This window comes from Achroia grisella, unplaced genomic scaffold, assembly GCF_030625045.1.
Source record: "Achroia grisella isolate CSIRO2021 unplaced genomic scaffold, CSIRO_AGI_Agris_v1 utg1581, whole genome shotgun sequence".
In the NCBI taxonomy this organism is placed as follows: Eukaryota; Metazoa; Arthropoda; class Insecta; order Lepidoptera; family Pyralidae; genus Achroia; species Achroia grisella.
Genome location: NW_026712659.1, coordinates 853,918 through 875,697, shown reverse-complemented (window position 1 = coordinate 875,697; position 21,780 = coordinate 853,918). Strand labels below are relative to the sequence as shown.

Below are 21,780 nucleotides of genomic sequence, written 5' to 3'. Positions count from 1 at the left end.
TTTGTTACAATGGGCTAACTAACTTGACCTCAAACACAATCTGCCATCCTCCATTAGTGTCCTGCCAGCGTAAACCGTTAGCATAGGCGGGTAAACCTATAGCGGAGTTGAGTATTGCATGTGCATTTCACCCCAGCTCCGACGGCAACCCCTATTAATTTAACCCTTATTATTATTATTATTAGTGAGTGAACCTAGGCTTTGCTCAGTATGTTTGTATAAAAATATCAGATATATAAAAATATATATCTATGGATATTTTTAACGATGTATATAAAATTCTTGATGTTACTGGCAGGTTGTATACTATTCTTTTTATAAACTTTGTATTTTTTATTTTTTTTAAGTTCCCTGTGTCCCTTTTCAGGGAAAGGCCAAAGGACTCAGCCCATACAGCCAATCTTGTATTTTTGATATATGTTTTTTATATGTCACTTTTGACGTTACTTCTTGGCTGTGAGCCCTTATGGGAAATATATATAAATTTATTAAAATTATTCTAATTTTTAATAAAATAGTAGAGTACCCGCTCCAGTTACACTTGTGTCACAGTGTTTGTAACAAAACAACTCTGAAACTGAAAATTGTGTACATAGATCTGAGAACTGACTGGTTCTAGACTATTCCTATCCTAAGTGATAAGGGTGATCCACCCCAAAAATTTATTTTCTAGACTATTTTTTTATTTTAATTTCTTTATGCTTCAGAATTACATGCAGCAATACATGCAATGCTATTTACCCTTCTACCATCAACCCCTATCTTATAATAGCGGTAATTTATATGGCTGTACACCGTTTGCGAAGTCAGCTAGGCTGTCTTATATAATTTATCTTATAAAATTTAATGCACTCCCATAAACTTTTACAGTATTACGAGCATTACAAGATGAGATTACTCGGTTCTCATTCGTTTCCATTACAGATGCGTACAGTATTATGTATCCACGGTTATTTCACCGCCATATTATTACACTTTCATCCGGAATACAGCTCGTTTGGTGGCAGTAAGGCTGGTAACATACATTCGGTTTTTTAAGTATGATAATGGAATGATGCACCCGTTTACGCTAACGGTATACGCTGACGGGGCACCAGTGGAGGATGATAAGATATTTATGTCGTCAAGTCAGTTAGACCATCGTGGCAAATTCACCAGGAATTTCACATAACCATCATGTGAAATTCCTGGTGAATTCAGGGGTTCCAAACCTAACGGTTTACGCTTGCAATCTCCTGGGGAATGGGATTGTCAGCGTTCAGCGAGCTGCACAGCGAGGATGGGGATTGTTAGTAATTTGAACTGTTGATCCATTGCTGGCAATGTACCATGACAGTATGGCGGTTCCCCTGGAAACCATCATATGAAATTCCTGGTGAATTTGTCACGATAGGCTAACTGACCTGACCTCATGTTCATCTTATCGTCCTCCACCAGTATCTTGCCAGCGTAAACTGTTAACGCAGGCGGGTGCACCATTCCATTATCATCCATAAAAAAACCTATAATCCCAACCAATCAATAATTTAATAAGAATGTTAGCAGTGTACAAATTTGTGTATTTTTTATGGACTATGCACATACCATGGTAAGAACGAAATAAAAAAAATGTAATGTGTTTCAAGTGGACGTCAATTCGCGCGTTTCGTTGCTATTCCCCCGTCTTTTTATACCATGGTAGGGGTTTCTCTGCGTGGTCGAAATGAGGAGATCCGCAGAAGAACCAGAGTGACCGATATAGCCCGAAGAATTGCGACTCTGAAGTGGCAATGGGCAGGGCACATAGCTCGTAGGACAGATGGCCGTTGGGGCAGTAAAGTCCTCGAGTGGCGACCACGGTACGGAAGACGCAGCGTGGGAAGGCCTCCAGCAAGGTGGACCAATGATCTGGTCAAGATCGCTGGAAGGCATTGGATGCGAGCAGCGCAGGACCGATCGTCGTGGAGATCTTTGGGGGAGGCCTATGTACAGCAGTGGACGTCTGCCGGGCTGCGATGATGATGATGATGATGATGGTGGCAAACAGCCCGTCTTATTTAAAGATGAGTGGAGTAGAATGTATGTTACCAGCCTAATAGGGTAAGATTGAGGTATCAACATGAAAAGTTCCATTAAAAATTAACCTTCAAGTATGGTTCCCATTTGAGTATCGGATGGCGAAATGGTTTTCCTATAATAATCAACTACACCGGTTGTTTAGCAGTTTAATACATCGTCTTCGATGGTTGTGGGTTCGATTCGGTTTTTGTATTGGTACGTATTTTATATATATTATGTATAGTTTGGAATAGATGGCGTGTGTGAATTGCCATGTGTTATCTATATATATATATATATGTAAAAAAAGTGAATGAAATTTCCACACTTATAGTTTAGAAACAAGTAGTGCAAAAAACTAATGTTTTTTAAAAAAATATGTAATTTGGTGTACATATTATTAATTGTAATTGTTAATAGTAATTGTTATTTTCTTTCCGTGATAGAAACAATCAAGAGTTTTTCATTACATTTAATTAAATAAAAAGAAAGTATTACATACACTACCATATATTTACGCTTTTGTTTATTGTTAAACTCTGTAGTCCAATTAAGGATGGATTAATATTCTTTATCTATAATCTTACTGAATATTAAATTAATTACGGTCGAATTTCGACCACTAGTCGACTTAAAATTACGTCATTATTGATCAATAGCATATTTCCTGTTTCTTTTAACAAAGCGATACACTTATGATTCATCGACTGCGAAAATGAAAATATTATTAAATGGCGGAACGGTGCACTGCCAGAGCCCGAACACAGCTGCGAATGCCCCCCGCACTTCTGCCACCCCCAATCTAAGCTCGCAACTCTCTTCACACCACTGCCTTTTGATTCCACACAAACCCGCTTCCTCGCTCAGTCGCGTTTTGATAGTGCTACATCGTCTACGTTACATTTCATCTTCCACATTTTAACTTGGTAAGTATATTTATATTATTTAATTTATTGTAATAAATCTATAAAATTGTCTCTGAACGTTCTAAATTGGAAATACAAAATGTCGGCGGACATTATCGAACGGTTTTCGCTTCCCGTTCGCTCCCACAGGAACCGGCGATCGAATGCACTTGTCACAGGGGTAAAGGACGCCAGTTGGTTTAATATTCTCATCAAATAAATGTACGCAGAATTCCAATTGGAGATTCATTTTAACGGAACTCGACAGTCGTTATTGGGAACGATGCGCTGGCATGACTTCACGCTAAGATTTTTCTTGAGCCGGCGTTTTCATTGTTTTAATAAACAAGCACACATATACATTAACCCGCCCCAGTTGTCACGGATGCAATTACCGTAGAGTAATTAGTGTATCTTTATTTCTTTTTAATTCAGCTCATGAGCTGACGAGCATAGGCCACCTGTAATTTAAAAAATACAACAGTTATTGGTAATGTTGTTGTCTATAGGTGAAAGAATTATTAAAATCGTTTAAGTACTTTATTAGTTAGTATATTATAAATAAAAATTTAAAATATTTCCTCTATATACAGAGTATGAATAAAACTACTCGTAAGTTTTTAGTATTTCCCATTTTTGTACACGTGTTTTTAATTGTAGTCCTATATATTTCACACCATCATCGATCGTCCATATAGTAACACTCGATACATATGAACTATAAAACTAACTTCAAAATGGCTACAGCTGAGTTTATTGCGTATTTTTCTCAGCAGAATATTAATTACGAATGAGGAGGTAGAATGACAATTAAAAGACCAGGTAATAAAGTTTATTTAAACAAAGAAGTTCTTAAATCTCATTTCTACATTTTTGGTATTGTTTTAATGTATTTAACTATTATTTCTGCCGTCGTCGCGGAAGCAGAAGTCTCAGGTCATACAGATATAAAAATTTCTGTAATTGATGTTAAAGAAATTCATAAATAAGGTTTCTACATTTTCTTATGATTACATACAGAAAGAATGTTTTTTTTCTTTAATACAGGTACATGTATGTTTCTTTGTTCTCAATTTCTTTTGTCTGTTAACATGGTTTCATTAAATTACTATCTATTACTTTTTTTTATTGCGAATTGATCTAATTCTGTTTGCATATTAAATAAAAAAACAAATAACATTCAAACCCACAGATCAAGTAATGTCTGTATAATTTGAGAAGACGTCATCTTTGGTTATTTTAGGGTGGGTGACTTAAAATGGAGGTCGTAATGACAAATAATTGCTTATCTTCTTTTTATTGTGCTTCCGATGTCATTGTGTTTACACAGAGATATTGAAAAGAAGGATTGGCTTAATTACACCTTTAATCAGTTATTTCCTTTACAAATCAAATAGGTCGATTATAGGCACATATTATTACACTGTATACAGACTAACTTTTGTATCCAGAGCCGTAAAACATATTTATAATAAATAAAATAAAAGTTAATACGCGTTTTACGATGCGATTCCAAATTCAAATTATAAAATCTGCCACAGGACGTATTTTAACCAGAAATAAAATCGAATAAAAGAAAATTAAATGTATTTTATCGCAATGCGCGTTGATATTTTAATTATGTTTTTTATTCAAAATATTCACAATTTGCTTTGATTGTGAAATACTATTTTTAAAGTATATTAACTTAATTGCTAAAATTGTACAAAACGTCAAATAGTTTTAAGGTAAATCTTACCATATTTATGATTAATTTATTATATACGGTTTTATAAAATATAAATGTAAGTTTTCGCTATAGATTTAGAGAATGTTATGTCCCCAATGTCACTTAAACAAATTTAAGGGTGGGTTGATTCGAGGGGGAGATATGATGACTCAGTGAAACGACGTTCTAATTGACGTAGTATCTGTTCGCAGCTTTGAATCTGTTACATAGAATTAAATAGGATTTATTTAATTAACCATGAATCATAGATGCAACGTTTAAATGGAGGAATTTCAAAATTTTCACGAAACGGTAATATAAAAAACGAATTAACCGTTTGGCTATGGCTCGTTTGGCGTCACGCGATATATTATGTTAATAAATACAATTAGGTGCTGCGTTGCTCACGGTCCAGTGTCGTTCAACTTGAAATGAGCTTTACGAATCTCGGCGTCTTGCGAGTACGATTTTGAGTGGGTGCACACTCGCAGCCGAAATAATTATTAAAAAGAAAAAAAAAAAAAAAAAAAAAAAAAAGAAAGAAAAAATAAATGAAGTAAAACAATCTTATGTGTTTTTATGTATGTATATTTGTATATATGTATGTGTGTATTTATATTTAGTTGTATATTAATAGTTTATTTCAGTGTAGATTACTATTTAAACCTATTCCGGTGTACACCTGTACACTTAATTTTAAGTTATTTACATAAGTGTAAATAATTGTTTTTAATTTTATTTTATTATCTTATTTCCACTCATCAGAATTTTGATTAATTCTACCCCCAAAGGGATAAAATAGGGGATGAAAGTTTGTATGAAACTTTGTCAATTTTAAACCGATCGGTCTGAGACTTTGCATGCATAAAGCTACTATGACGTAGGCATCCCATAAGAAAGGATTTTGGTAATTCCCACCCCTAAGGGGATAAATTAACGCGAGCGAAGCCGCGGGCAAAAGCTAGTCTATACATATAAATAAAATTGGAGTGTCTGTTTGTAATATCGAAATAACCGTTCTTTACTACGTGCACATGAATATAAATACGGTACCTATATACACCAAAAACCACTTTTACCAATTTTTGTCTGTCTGTCTGACGGTCTGTTTGTTCCGGCTAATCTCTGAAATGGCTGGACCGATTTTGACGGGACCTTTTTTGGCAGGTAGCTGATATAATAAGGAGTAACTTAGGCTACTTTTATTTCAGTAAAATAAAGTTAAATTTCAGGCGCATAATCGCTGGAAGAGCTAGTTATAAACAAAATTATAAAAATCTTTTCTTTCGCATTGTGCTTAGAGGACTTCGTTCCCACATTAACAAAGCTGAAGTTTACTTGGGCGACTATAAATAGAAGCCTGACTAACACATGGGTGACACAGCCAATAACAGTTCGTTGTTATTTTGAATTATAAACACTCTACATTGGGGCGTATGTTATAAATTAAGCACGGATTTACATTGTTTTATGTATTTTTATGTATTTATGTTTTATTTTATGTATGTTTATTGTATTTATTTTTGACGACCTCGGTGGTCTAGCGGTCAAGCACACCGCTTTACGGCCGATGGTCGCGGGTTCGATTCCTCGCACGGCACAAACATTTGTATTCATGAGTATGATTGTTTGTATCGGTCTGGGTGTTTTCTATGTATAATATGTATGTATTTACAAAAAAAAATATATCTATGTATATGTATCAGTTATCTAGTACCCATAACACAAGCTCTAGATAGCTTAACTTGGGTATAGATGGCTCTGTGTGAATTGTCCTGAGATTATTATTATTATTACATATATATATATATATATATATATATTTATTATATCTCCCTTTTTACGGGGGTAATATATTCAAACACGCGGGCCTTAGTCAAGCTTGGATGAGTTATGTGATGAAGATAGAAATTTTCTGACTATTCGGCATGTGTTTAGTATGACGGCTTTTTGTAATAGGTCTATTGTAGAGGAGGGGATGTGCAACGTGTCTAGGTGTTTGTTCAGACTTTTTGGTATAACTCCTGTGGATGACAAAACTATGGGTACTATGTGGATGGTGTGTGCTTTCCATTGTTTTTTATTATTATTTAATATAATTTATGTACGTGTCGTAGATTTTAGTCGATGATAACGTAAGAATTATAGTCGTAACTGATATTAACGCGAAAGATTGTGAGAATGGATGGACGGATACTCTTTCACGCAAAAATTATTGAACGGTTATTGAAACTTTACAGTAATATAGCTTACTAGCTGCCCACCCCGACTTTGCACGGGTGTACATGTATTATATATATAAACCTTCCTCTTGAATCACTCTATCTACTAAAAAAACCGCTTCAAAATCCGTTACGTAGTTTTAAAGATTTAAGCATACATAGGGACGGACAGCGACAGCGACTTTGTTTTATACTATGTAATGGTACATCAGAATTACTGATTTTATTACTATTTGTAGCTCCTTACGTAGGTCGAATCACAAAATGAACAATAATTTATTAAATTAAAGACAGACAGAATTATTGCCGTTTCCGAGTTGCAAACATAAATGCAAGCAGAACGTGTACCTATTACCGTAGTGTAGGACTTAGGAGAATATCTGTACGAGAAGACTAATAAAATAATAATAATAATCTCAGGACAATTCACACAGCGCCATCTAGACCCAAGTTAAGCTAGCTGAAGCTTGTGTTATGGATACTAGATAACTGATACAAATAGATATGTTTTTTTTTTCGTAAAAACATACATATTATATATAGAAAACACCCAGACCGATACAAACGATCATACTCATGAATACAAATGTTTGTGCCGTGCGAGGATTCGAACCCGAGACCATCGGATGTAAAGCGGTGTGCTAGACCGCTAGACCATCGAGGTCGTAGTCTTACTAATATTATAAACGCAAAAGTTTGTGAGAGTATGGATGGATGTTTGTTACTCTTTCACGCAAAAACTACTGAACGGATTTTAATGAAACTTTACAGTAATATAGCTTATACATCAGAATAACACCTAGGCTATAATTTAAAAAGATATTATGTAAATTGGTCGAAATATAATGATAAATGTCAAGTAAATGTAATGCAAACGAATTTAGCTAGTATAAGTTGAAGTTATCACTAAGAGTTAAATTTATTATTTTTCCATCAACTGTATGATTCAACATCATCAGGTGATAACTGATAATGTATAGCGCGATAAGTAGTGAAATATTACAAAATTAAACTTATTACTCGTAATAAATTTATTTATTTATTTTTTATTTGCATTGTTTATGACTTATTATCAAATATTTACGTATTTAATACACGTATTTATGGAAATTTAAAATTCTACATCTTGTAAGTAATAATCATACAAAATTCAGATTTTTTTTCATCTATATATCTGTACATATAATTAAAATTGGAGTGTCTGTTTGTAATATTGAAATAACCGTTTTTTACTACATGCATATGAATATAAATACGGTACATATACGAAAATATTTTTTTTTACGATTTCTGTCTATCTGTTTGTTCCGGATAATTTCTGAAATGACTGGACAGATTTTGACGGGATTTTTTTTGGCTGGTAACTAATGTAATAAGGAGTAACTTAGGCTAATTTTAAATTAGAAAATATCTATTATTTTAGAATTATAAAGTTATATTCCACGCGAGCGAAGCCGCGGGCAAAATCTAGTCTAGGATAAAAGTCTATAGTAGTACTGGATTTTTCTGGTTACAATGAGGATCGTCAGTTATTGTGACATCGTGCACACGCATAAATCTTTAAGGAATTACAAAAGAGTTACATATAAACCGGTTCATCCGACTTTCGCCACTTTCGCGGCCGATTGTAATGGCCATACACGAAATCTATAATTAGATTTACGAGAATAGACTTCAATTACAGTTTTTCTAGTCTCAGTTTTTATGGTGATGGATTGGTGATCCGTCTGTGTTAACGGTATACGCTGACGGGGCATTTTTTTTATATTATGATGTTGGGAAACAAACATAAGGCCGGCTGATGGTAAATAACGGTAGCCTATTAATATACCCTTGAAAAACCCCATGCTGTAGTCTGGAATGAAGCCAGTTTAGTTAATCTATACTTACATATAAATAAAATTGGAGTGTCTGTTTGTAATATTGAAATAACCGTTTTTTACTACATGCATATGGGATACAAATATGGTGCATACACCAAAATATATGATCAATGACTCCAACTTGTTCTTTAACTTGCTTGATATAGCTGTGTCTTGGTCTTCTGCTTCTTCTCTTTCCATCTATTTTTCCTTCAATAATGTTGTTAATTAGTTCGTCGTGTCGTATCAAGTGCCCCAACATTTTCCCGTCTATTCACAATAATATCTATGATCTGTATATTTCTTTAACCATTCTCTTAAACGCAAGTTTCTTGCTCATTCTTCCTTCAATGAGACAGCTTTCCGAATGAGCGGTAGATTAAAAAAATGTAATGACTATTCAAAAGTGCTTCAATGTAAGTTTATTTGAATAAATTATTTTCTATTCTATTCTTTCAAGAACTTCATCATCATAAATATGTGGATTAAATCATATGACCACAATAAAATATGTTTATATGTGCATAAAATTTTCCTGATGGATGAATTGAAATTTATATGTAGTTCAGTGGTTTGAACAGGAAAAATTATTATTGTTTATTATTATTTATAATAGATGTTAAGGAACTAGGTACGCAAAACTACGTCGCTACCCGTGGAATTAAACGTTATTTTTCTAAAATAAAAGTAACCTAAATTACTCCTTATTACATCAGTTACCTGCCAATAAAAGTCTCGTCAAATTCGGTCCAGTAATTTTAGAGATTAACCGGAACAAACAGACAGACAGACGAAAATTGTAAAAAAATATATTTCAATGTATGTACCGAATTTATTTTCATATGCATACGGTAGATTAAAAAAATGTAATGACTATTCAAAAGTGCTTCAATGTAAGTTTATTTGAATAAATGATTTTCTATTCTATTCTATGTATGTAGTAAAAACGGTTATTTAAATATTAGAAACAGTCACTGTAATTTTATTTATACGTATGGATATATTCGTCCGTATTCAAATATAACAAGTGAAAATATTATCTTCAGCAGACATATAAATTCGATGTGCCTACAGGACACAATGAAATCTGCTAGACAGACAGATCGTAGCAGTGTTGGTGTGTCGGAGAGAGACGGTACCAACCCAGACGCACTTGTTAGAAAGAGATACGTATTATGTACTTGCCAAATACTCCAATCGATTGCGAGAGCAGCCCACCCCTGATACCTAACCGTTAGGGCTACCTGAGGACTGAGGATATCAAAAGCCAAGTTAACAAACGAATGTAAGTTTGTTAATTAGCTAACGAGTCTCTGGAAATTCCCAATAGATCGGATGAACGTTTCACAAGTAGATAAATATAAACATTATACCTTACTAGCTGTGCCCGCGATTTTACCCGTGAAATTTATAACCTATAAGTTATTCTGATGTCTAAACTATACTACTGTAAAGTTTCATGAAAATCCGTTCCGTAGTTTTTGCGTGAAAGAGTAACAAACACTCATACTCACAAACTTTCGGTTTACAATATTAAATAATAAAAATATAGTAGAAATAGAAATAATCTTTATTCAAATAAACTCATTACAAGCACTTTTGAATAGTCATATTTTGATTCTACCACTCATTCGGAATGCAGATTCATCACAAGAAGAATGAGCAAGAAACTTGTGTGTTGCTCTTTTTAATAGATGTTTTTTTATATAAATAATTACAGTATAATAAGTAAGAGGCATGTGACAATCAACATAGAAATCGCTAGTCTATATGTAGTAGTCTATATGTTATTCTGATATATAAGCTATATTAGTGTAAAGTTTCATCAAAAACCGTTGTGTAGTTTTTGCGTGAAAGTGTGACAAACATCCATACTTACAAACTTACGCGTTTATAATATTAAGATGGGATTGCAATTTCTAGATGTAGTGTGACAATGAAGTAGTATATTTCTTTAGACATTTTCTATTAAAACAATTGAAAGATATTATATCTTCTTGTACTATAACTTGGAAGTTTTATTACTATCTAATAATATTAATAATTCACACATAATAATCTTAATAAAAACGCGAAAGTTTGCTAATACGGATGTTCGTTACTCTTTCACGCAAAAACTACTTAACGGATTTTGATGAAACTTTACACTAATATAGCTTATGCATCACAATAATATATAGACTATATTTTACATTGAAATTTAATGCGAGTGAAACCGCGAGCACAGGTATTATTATATATATGTATTTAGCTGGTCCCGCGACTTCGTTCGCGTGGAATTTAAGTTTATATTTCTAAAATTAAAGTAGCCTAAGTTACTCCTTATAACATCAGCCACCTGCCAATAAAAGTCCCTTCAAAATCGGTCTAGCCATTTCAGAGATTAGCCGGAACAAACAGACTGACAGACAGACAGACAGACAGACAAAAATTGTGAAGTGTTATTTTGGTGTATGTACCGTATTTATATTCATATATATGCATGTAGTAAAAAACTGTTATTTCAGCATTACAAACAGACACTCCAATTTTATTTATATGTACATTTTATTTGCTTTTTTTTCGTTTGTTGTTTATATTGTATTTTTTACATTGCACTGAATAAAATATTTTTCTTTCTATCTTTCTTCTTTCTATATGTATAGATTATAGTTTTAGCTGATAAACTGAGATCATAGTTAATATATAGTTCTAAAATTGTATCTGCAATTAGGTTCGGTATAAGCACTAGGATCCGTGTGCGGTGAATTTTAGTAGATCGATAAATGGAGACAAGGGGAGACGCATCCCAACAAGTGCCACTGTGTACTCGCACGTAATAATGTTAAAAATGGCCGATCTGGATTTTGCCCTGTTTGGTAGCTATTCACACAACATTTTTAATGTTTTAAAACTTACGTTTGGGAAAACATCAGCTGAGTTTCTTGTACATTCCTGTCGGCTAAATCTAAATTATTGATTTGTTGTATAACTTACGTTTGAGAAAAACATCAGCTGAGTTTCTTGTATATTAAACTCGGCTACATTTAAATTATTGATTTGTTGTATAACTTACGTTTGAGAAAAACATCAGCTGAGTTTCTTGTATATTAAACTCGGCTACATTTAAATGATTGATTTGTTGTATAACTTACGTTTGAGAAAAACATCAGCTGAGTTTCTTGTATATTAAACTCGGCTACATTTAAATTATTGATTTGTTGTATAACTTACGTTTGAGAAAAACATCAGCTGAGTTTCTTGTATATTAAACTCGGCTACATCTAAATTATTGATTTGTTATAAAACAAATCAATAACTTAGATGTAAAATTCATTTCGTAATTAAAATATTTCGGTTTTGTATTACAATTATAATGTATTTGTCATACAACCAGTTTTCGGATATCGTAAAAACGCTGAATTTATATGAACAGATAGGTAGTGTAGGTTGCAATATAAAAATTTTGTTTTTCTTTCTTGTTTGTTTTTTTATTAATGGTAAATAAATATAATAATTATAAGTGCATACAGATATACAGATTATAAACCGGTGTAATATATATTTTTTTTAATTCTGTCCTAGTTAACTTTATTTTCCTGATATAACGCCATCTAGTGGTGTAAAATGATTTTGTCTAACTGAGACATCTTATCGTAGTCCTCACTAATATTATAAATATGAAAGTAGGGATGTTTGTTAGGCTGTCACGCAAAAACTACTGAACCAAACATCATGGAATTTTGTACACATGTTCTTGGAGGTATTAGAAAGAAAATGGGGGACAAATTATTAAAAAAAAAATATGGAACGCTAGCGAAGCCGCGGTTAAGTACAGATGGATGTTTGATACTCTTTCACGCAAAAGCTACTGAACGGATTTTGATGAAACTTTACAGTGATATAGTTTATACATGAGAATAACATATAGGCTATAAATTTCAGGCAGATGAATCCTCTGCCTCTAGTAAATTAATAAAAATTTCAGACTTTATACATATAAAATTTATACGTTCAACGAACTGGCGTTAACATGTATGTAATAATTAATTTAATGCACACGAAATGAATTGCCGCGCATAAACACAAGCTGAGCTAGTCAGCACCCATCCGTGAGACGGCACTTGAATCTTTTTAATTGCCTAAGCCTGACTTGACGCTCCATAAAATTTTGAGTTGCATCTTTATACTTAATAATTTACGTTCTATCGTCGAAAGGTCATCGACACGGGGCTGTCATGGCGCTACCGTTCCGTTTTACGTTTATTATTGATTCAATGCACAATTAATAAAACAATAAAAGCTAGTGATCGATCAATGGTCGAAATTCGACCATAATTACAAATTGTCAATATGACATGTCAATATAAATAAAAGTTTCCAAGTTTATCTTGGACATAATGAATATGTGATTGTTGATATGTAAAAAAAAAAATTGTAAAACATCTATGTTAATGAAATAAATTATTATTATTATTATCTTGGACATTATTAAGGTAAAAGATTAAAAAAGTCCAAAAGATATAATTAAAAAATAAACAATTTTTTTTGGAAATTGTCTGTTACTCTTTCACGCAAAAACTACTGTACGGATTTTTATTAATCTTTATGGCTATGGCTCATACATCAGAAGAATCCATTGGCTATAATTTAAAAAGACATATAAGTTGAGTGGTATATAACGACAAATGTCAAGTAAGTGTGATACAGACGAAGTAATACGTTTCACTTAGAAGTAAAAATATAATTTTCACCTGAACGGCGCGGTTATTTTGACCGAAGGGAATTTGATTTAATTATTTTAATTAATTGATGATAGCTTACCGTTATATATCTCATACATATCAGTATAACATAACTATAAATTTCCCGGGTGAAACGCGGGCACAGCTACTACAATAATATATCGTTTAATGCAACGTTATTTTCACTTAAGTACACCTGTTTTGAAAACTCGTACACCTTGGAACGCGGGGAGTGTTATCGTAACTCATACAATACATTCTGACTCACACTGTATTGAATGCGATCAGTTAGAATGTGGACGGGACGCATTCTTGTCAGGTGATCATGTTTTATGTTCACAATACACTTATTGAGTAGTGAAATGGACTTCCGAGTAATAACACTTGTTCAAAATCTACCCTGTATCATCGTAAGCACAGATATTATATTATATTAGAGTCCGTTAGTTTTCTGTTCCCGCGCGTTCCCTTCCCCTCCCTAACTAGTAACAAACGGACTGTACAGCGGCCTTGAACTGTGAAACTGGAAAGCTAGCGAAGATATCTTCGAGACCCTGAAGCAAAAGAAATCCGCAGAACCATACAGGTATGTGACAGACATAGTAAATTCCCTAACATTTTGGTAGCAGAGAGTAGTTTCCCAAACACTTATCAATACATCAGAATAATACATAGGCTATAAATTTCAAGCGGTTAAAACCGTAGGCACGACTAGTACAATAATATAGTTAATAAATCGTTGGTACATGGTGAGTGTTATTGTAACTCACTTCTGACTCACTATATTGAATGCAATCAGTCAGAATGCGACGACAGGAAGAATGTGGTGATCATGTTTTATGTTCACAATACAATTATCAATACATCAGAATAGGTTATGAATTTCACACAGGTGAAACTGGCGGACATAGCTACTACAATAATATATCGTAAAATGCAACGTTATTTTTACTTAAGTACACCTGTTTTGAAAACTCGTACACCTTGGAACGCGACGAGTGTTATCGTAACTTCTGACTCATTGTATTTTTTTTTTATGGATGATAATGGAATGTTGCCTCAGCCTGCGCTAACGGTTTACACTGGCGAGGCACCCGTGGAAGATGATAACATGAGAATGAGGTCAGGGTAGTTAGCCCAGGTGAGAAATTCACCAAGAATTTATCACGATGGTTTCCAGGGGGAACCGCGTGGAGGTCAACCTGACATTGCTAGCATCAGTCATCAGTCCACGTTACTAACAAACCCCCTTCCCCCCGCGGCGAGTGTTATCGTAACTCACTTCTGAATACAGTGAGTATTGAATGCAGTCAGTCAGAGTTAGAATGGGACGCATTCTTGTCACTAGCTGTGACCAGGAACTTTGTTGCACTTTAACCCCATCATACACCACTCCTAGATTAGCTTTTAAGGTAATATATAACCTACTAGCTGACCTATGCAACATCTCTGCATTACACTTACTTGACTTTTATCATTATATATTTAGCCCAATATACATAATATCTTTTTAAATTATAGTCTGTGTAACTACTACTACTGTGTGTACTATATTACTGTACCTTAAGTTACATCAAAATCCGTTTAGTACTTTTTGCGTGAATAAGTAACAAACATACATCTATACTCACAAACTTTAGCATTTAAAATATTAGTAAGATCGGCAGGTGAACGAGCATCAGGACAAGGTGACCAATTTCCTTACGGTCCAAAACTTCTTTATTTCACATACATTTTTTTATATAGTAGTAGTAGGTACCTGGAGCTATGGGATAAACCAAACAGCATCACGGATATCACAAAATACATTCTGATTTTATCTCTGATGCCCTACCATTCTTAACAAGTTGAAGACCGCATTTGAAAATTTTATTTACATAGAGACTGTCGTTTTTTTTTTATTAGTTACGTATATTATTTTTTAATTAATTCTCTCGTAATGCAACTGAAATGAGACTGTTGAGGTGGATGTGTGGTGTGACAAGAATGGATAAGATAAAGAATGAATACATTAGAGGAAGTATGAAAGTGGCGCCGGTGTCAGAGAGGTTGAAGAGTAATCGTCTATCATGGTATGGACATGTAATGCATAGGAATGAGGATAATATTTTAAGAAAGGTGTTACATATGAATGTGGATGGTTATAAGGGTAGAGGAAGGCCGAAAAAGAGATGGATGGACTGCGTGAAAGATGATATGGTAAGAAAGGAAGTAAATAACGCGATGACTGCGAACAGGGATGAATGGAAGCGAAAAACATATTACGACGACCACAAATAAATGGGATAAGGAAGAAGCAGATGATGATGATTATTTTTTAAATATGTATTTAGTGTACAATAATTTGAGATAGATATTATTTAACACCTAGATTTATTTATAGCGCCCACGGCTGATCACCAGGTCCTAGCGTGTAAATTTACTTTCGTTACGGAGTGACCCACCGGTGGGCATGCAGTCATTAACGTGAGTCAAGTTATTTCTCAAGACCCACAATTTCACTACCAAATCTTATCTTTCGAAGCAGAACACAGCTTAAGTAAACTGCTGACAGAATTAGTTGAGTACCAATTTAGTTATTTCATTACTAAATTGACACATGATGTGATATCATACTGTTATATGACAGGTGTAAAAGATCGTTTAATCATAAAACAGTCTGGCAAACTTAATCAGACTAAAGGCTATTTAGATTAATTAGAAATAGAAATAATCTTTATTCATATAAACTTGATATACTTTTGAATAGTCATATTTTTTTTATTCTACCACTCATTCGGAACGCAGACTTATCTCTAAAAGAATAAGAGAGAAACTTGCGTGTTGCTCTTTTAAATAAATTACATTTTTAAGAATTTTCTGCGTCACAGTTGACATAAGTAAATAAATAGTTAATTGAGTGACAAAATAAATAAGTCATAATTAACAGAGCAGACCAGTCCCTAGAAGCAGCACCCGTTCACGAGGATAACGGGTGAGGCATCAATCACTTCGCTCAACCACATTTTAGGGACGCCAATGACCCGTCCCACCACGCCACCGCCTGCCTGGATTTAAGTGCACATGAATGACTCATCGACCATGTCAAACCAAATTATACTAATATTAAATACAATCTTATTAATATTAGAATTTAATTTAGAAATGAATCTGTATTACTGTAATCATATACAATATTTGAAGAGAATACGAGCTGAGTTTCTTGTCAGTTCTTCACATTCCGAACTGACGGTAGATTTGACATATCATAAGAGTCTGTAATAGATCTATATGAATAAAGATATTTTGAATTGAATTGATTATATTACCATACTATGTGGAAAATGTGGTAACAATACACATTAACAAAAAGGAGGCATGCGAAAATCAACATAGAAACTATATTTTAGGGATTTCATGCAAGTGGAACTAATATTAATAACCTTCCAAATGTCTAGCCAAATTCCAGGCAAAATGCGTCTAGATTGAAAATAGATTTTAACTGGAACAAATCCAAATTTAATATGCCCTGTACCGATTCAGTCAGTTCTGAAATTATGAGCACATATGCAACAGTTCGACCTATTCAATATTGTATATAGATATTAAACAAAATGTTAAGGTTGCGAACACAGATTAGATTTTTTGTTTTTTGCAATAGCATATGCTGGTGGTCACTCTATTCTCTCAAATTTGAATTTAAATGACTGTGTATTATTGTAAACATTTATTAAAAAAAAAACGAGCTGAGTTTCTTGTCAGTTCTTCTCATCTCGATATCATTAGAACTGGCGGTAGATTTGACATAAGAGTCTGTAATAGATCTACATGAATAAAGATTTTGAATTTGAATTTTAAACACTAAGAACTTCCTGCCGATGTTTTCCCACGTACGACTACAGCATGCTGTTTTTCAAGGGTATATTAAGGTTTCTTAAGGGCCGGCAACACGCATGTGATACCTCTGGTGTTTCAGGCGTTCATAGGCTACGGTAATCATTTACCACCAGATGGGCCGTATGCTTGATATATATATAAAAAAACTAAGGTTTATTGGAGACGATGGGGATGGTTAGTAATGTGGACTAATGAGCTCATTGCTAGCAATGTACCATGTCAGATTAATCACACGGTTTCCCTTGAAACTACTGTGATATACTCCTGGTGAATTTGTCACGAAGGGCTAACTAACCTGACCTCATGTTCATCTTATCATCCTCCACTGGACAAAGTAAACCAGTAGCGCATGTGGGTGCACCATTCCATTATCTTCTACTAAAAAAACTCTGCTTATCAGCGTGTTATTTGTTGATAAAATGCGAGTACATTTTTAAAATTTTAAAACGATTATTTTAGAGTTTCAACTTGAAATATTTTTATTCATGTAGGTCTATTACAGAGTGTGATGTCAAATCTACCATCAGTTCGGAGTGCTGTCGAGCTAATAAGAATTGTCAGGAAACTCAGCTTATTCATTTCAAATGATATGATTACAAAAATAATGATTTTTCTAAATTCAATTAATTCATGAAAATTAGTTATAAATAAAATTGGAGTGTCTGTTTGTGATATTGAAATAACCGTTTTTTACTACATGCATATGAATATAAATACGGTACATACACCAAAATATATTTTTTTACAATTTTCTTCTGTACATTAGAAGATAAATATAGATAGATATATCTATACATATAAATAAAATTTCAGTGTCTGTTTGTAGTATTGAAATAACCGTTTTTTATTACATGGATATGAATATATATACGGTACATATACCAAAATAAGATGTTTATAATTTTTGTCGGTCTGTTTGTTCCGGCTAATCTCTTAAATGGCTGGACCTATTTTGACGGGACTTTTTTTGGAAGGTAGCTAATGTAACAAGGAGTTACTTAGGCTACTTTTATTTTGGAAAAATAAAGATGAATTCAACGCGGACGTAGTCGCGGATACAGCTAGTCATATATTATATATAAAATACTTAAAATTGCATAAAATAAAGATCTATCTTTGGAGTTTAAAACTAACTTTGACATAACAATCGTTCAATCACTGATAACTAAAATGTTGAAATGTATTTGTATGTTTATCTGTATTCATGATTCACTTGAAGCACTCAAGTAAAATAAATGTTTATCTACAATTGGATGAATATGTTATCTTCATAAACTTAGTTTCCAAAGATTCCAAGGTTACGCAGATAATCTGAAAATATTTTATTTTTCATATTGTCTTACTTTAGTATACCTATTTACCTCATATGGTCGCGGGTTCGATTCGCACGGTACAAACATTTGTATTCATGTGTATGATTGTTTGTATCGGTCTGGATGGTTTCTATTTTCTATGTATATTATGCATGCATAAAATATATAATATTCTTATATTATTTAAAAATATATATAATAATATTATTTACAAAAAACTGTATATAAATACATATATCACTTGCCAAGTAACCATAACACAAGCTCTGCTTACCTTGGGACTAGATGGCGCTGTGTGAATTGTTTACTTGTTGTCGTCATTTATACATATAAATAAAATTGCAGTGTGTGTTTGTAATATTGAAATAACCGTTTTTTACTACATGCATATGAATATAAATACACCAAAATAATATTTTTGTCTGTCTGTCTGACTGTTTGTTCCGGCTAATCACTGAAATGGCTGGACCGATTTTGACGGGAGTTTTTTTTGGCAGGTAGCTGATGTAATAAGGAGTAACTTAGGCTACTTTTATTAAAAAAAAAATAGAAAAATAAAGTTAAATTCCACGCGGACGAATTTCAATAGATAGAGTGATTCAACAGTAAGGTTTATATATGTAATATATAAACCCCCGTGCGAAGCCGGGGGAGTAGCTAGTTGAAATATAAGTAAATTACAGACGTAAGTAGTATAAAATAATAATGCAGAGCACATAAATCAGTTTGTGTGCAGAAGAGGCCATTTTTGTTTTTTATTTTCCCGCGCAAACGTAATGCGCCATAGATGCACAATATTGCACGGCGCGCAGCCGCAGTAGGACGACGAGCTGGTTATAGCTATATAGCGATGTTAATACTATAAGTATGTAATATTATATTATCTGTGCTATAAGTATTAACATATAATCTATTTTTTTTTATATGTTAACTGTGGTCACTAGTGCAAAGTATGTTTTATCGCAACGTAACGTACCAGCGACCCTGTTCTCATCTTGAGAACGTCCATATAAGGTACAGATCTATCTGCGTCTACGGCAATGATCTGCCAAGGTCCGGGCCTTAGATAGCGAGTGTCGTATAGCCAGGAACATTCCTTACATTATAAATAAAACAAGGTCAGTTCGCGGTCGTGATCTGATCCAAGTGGATAATTTGATCTGTGAGGGTGGAGATACGTTCATATATGTACATTGTATATAGAATATTATGTATAATATATAATTATTTATTCAAATGAACTTAAATTTAAGCACTTTTGAATAATCATACTTATAGAGATATCTCTCTTCACAATAAAAAAGAGAATGAAACTTACGTGTTGCTCTTTTAAATAATTGTTTTATTTTTTTATATCGCCTGCGCTAACGGTTTACGCTGGCGGGCACTAGTAGAGGTTGATAAGATGAGCATGAGATCATCAGGTCAGTTTGCCCATTATAATAAATTCATCAGGAATTTGTAGTCATGATTTAGAGGAGGAAGGGGTTCCTGACATGGGACACCGCTAGCAATGAGTTCATCAGTCCACATTACTAACAATATTATACGATACATTTTTAAGTTAAAATGTGTGAATATATATGTTATGATAAGTGTGTAAATTGATTATGCAAGGCCGTTAGAGGTTAGGAAAATTGTTTAATCAAAATTTGAGAAGTTTTGTCGCAAATAATATGACAAATATTCGAGAATGTTATTCTGATCGAATAATGAGATATTTGTTCACGTCGTCAGCGAGAATAGACTTGAGAAATTCCTTACAAAGGCAGGAAGGAATATGTTTAATATAATATTTATTTCATAAAAACTTGACAACTTGCCTCACGAAGTGGTCTATTTAATAATTAGATTGAGAATATTTATCTGATCAATATTTGAGAATATTTTTGTTACCGTAATTCGTAAATGCATTAATGTACTTCACGAGGGGGTGCTGAGGATGTTTTAGACAGGGATGTAGAAATTAGCGTATGTGCTTTTAGCATTCTATATATAATTAGTTTGATTGAGAATATTTATCTGACTAAAAATTGAGAATATTTTAGTTACCGAAATTTGTAAATTCGTTAATGTACTTCACGAAGAGGTTTGGAAACAATTTTCAATTTGGTCAACTTTACATCATAAAACATGCAGGTGCTGTCTAAGAGATTTTTATATAAGAATTAGAATATTCTTACAAAAAAATCTCGATAAACGATAATTATGATGTATAAGAGATAGTGAATTTATGTGAGACATGAATTGATGATGATTTTATACAGATGTGGAAATATGTAAGCTTTTAGCATACTATGTATGTTTTAGTTTGATTGAGAATATTTATCTGATCAAAATTTGAGAATATTTTTGTTACCGTAATTCGATAATGCATATCACGAAGGGTTGTGGAAAACAGGATGTTGTAGACAGGGGTGTGGAAATCAGCGTGTGTGCCTAGCATTCTATATACAGGTCTCGCAACCCTTTTTGTGTACACGAAACTTGATTATGTACCTAACAATGTTGAATATATGCTTTATTATTTGAAACAGATTCAAATTAAACACTCGTTATGCATGTATGTTTAAAAATATTACGAATCGTATAATTTTTTTGTTATGGCTAATGCCTGTACAGAATGAGAAGGATCATTACATAGTATAAAACAAAGTCGCTGTCTGTCCGTCCCTATTTATGCTTATATCTTTAAAACTACGCAACGGATTTTGAAGCGGTTTTTTTAATAGATAGAGTGATTCTAGAGCAAGGTGTATATATAATACATGTACACGCGGGCGAAGCCGGGGCAATACAGAATAAGAAGGATACGAAAACTCTTTTATCTGCAACTATCAAATTGTTCAAATATTTATTTTGTTCCTACATAATAAATTCATTGTTCATACATAAATAGAAGAATCAAATGAAACATATAAATAATTATATAATTAAATATTTTGAATTTTAAAATAAAAAAAAAACTGACGTGGTTATTGTACATTTAGCAATTTTTCTAAACACATAACTGTGTACTGGCATTAAATAACCTCTTTTTTTAACTAAAGTAGTTCAACTATAAGCCAACAAGCCCAAACGTCAGTGAGCTCTTGTAACTCGTATAACAATTGCATGTCTAATGAGCAGGCAT

The 21,780-nt window shown here is 33.1% G+C and overlaps 1 protein-coding gene across 4 annotated transcripts in view; it reads left to right on the top strand.

The window, feature by feature from the left end:
• Nucleotides 1-2,854: 2,854 nt before the first annotated feature.
• The window catches only part of LOC131841324 (thymosin beta), a 41,454-nt gene continuing 22,528 nt past the window's right edge, over nucleotides 2,855-21,780 (top strand). For all 4 annotated transcript variants that reach the window (XM_059189650.1, XM_059189648.1, XM_059189649.1 and 1 more), the window contains exon 1: nucleotides 2,855-2,963. The gene's annotated coding sequence lies outside the window, so the exon portion shown is untranslated. The remainder of the gene's footprint in view (nucleotides 2,964-21,780) is intronic.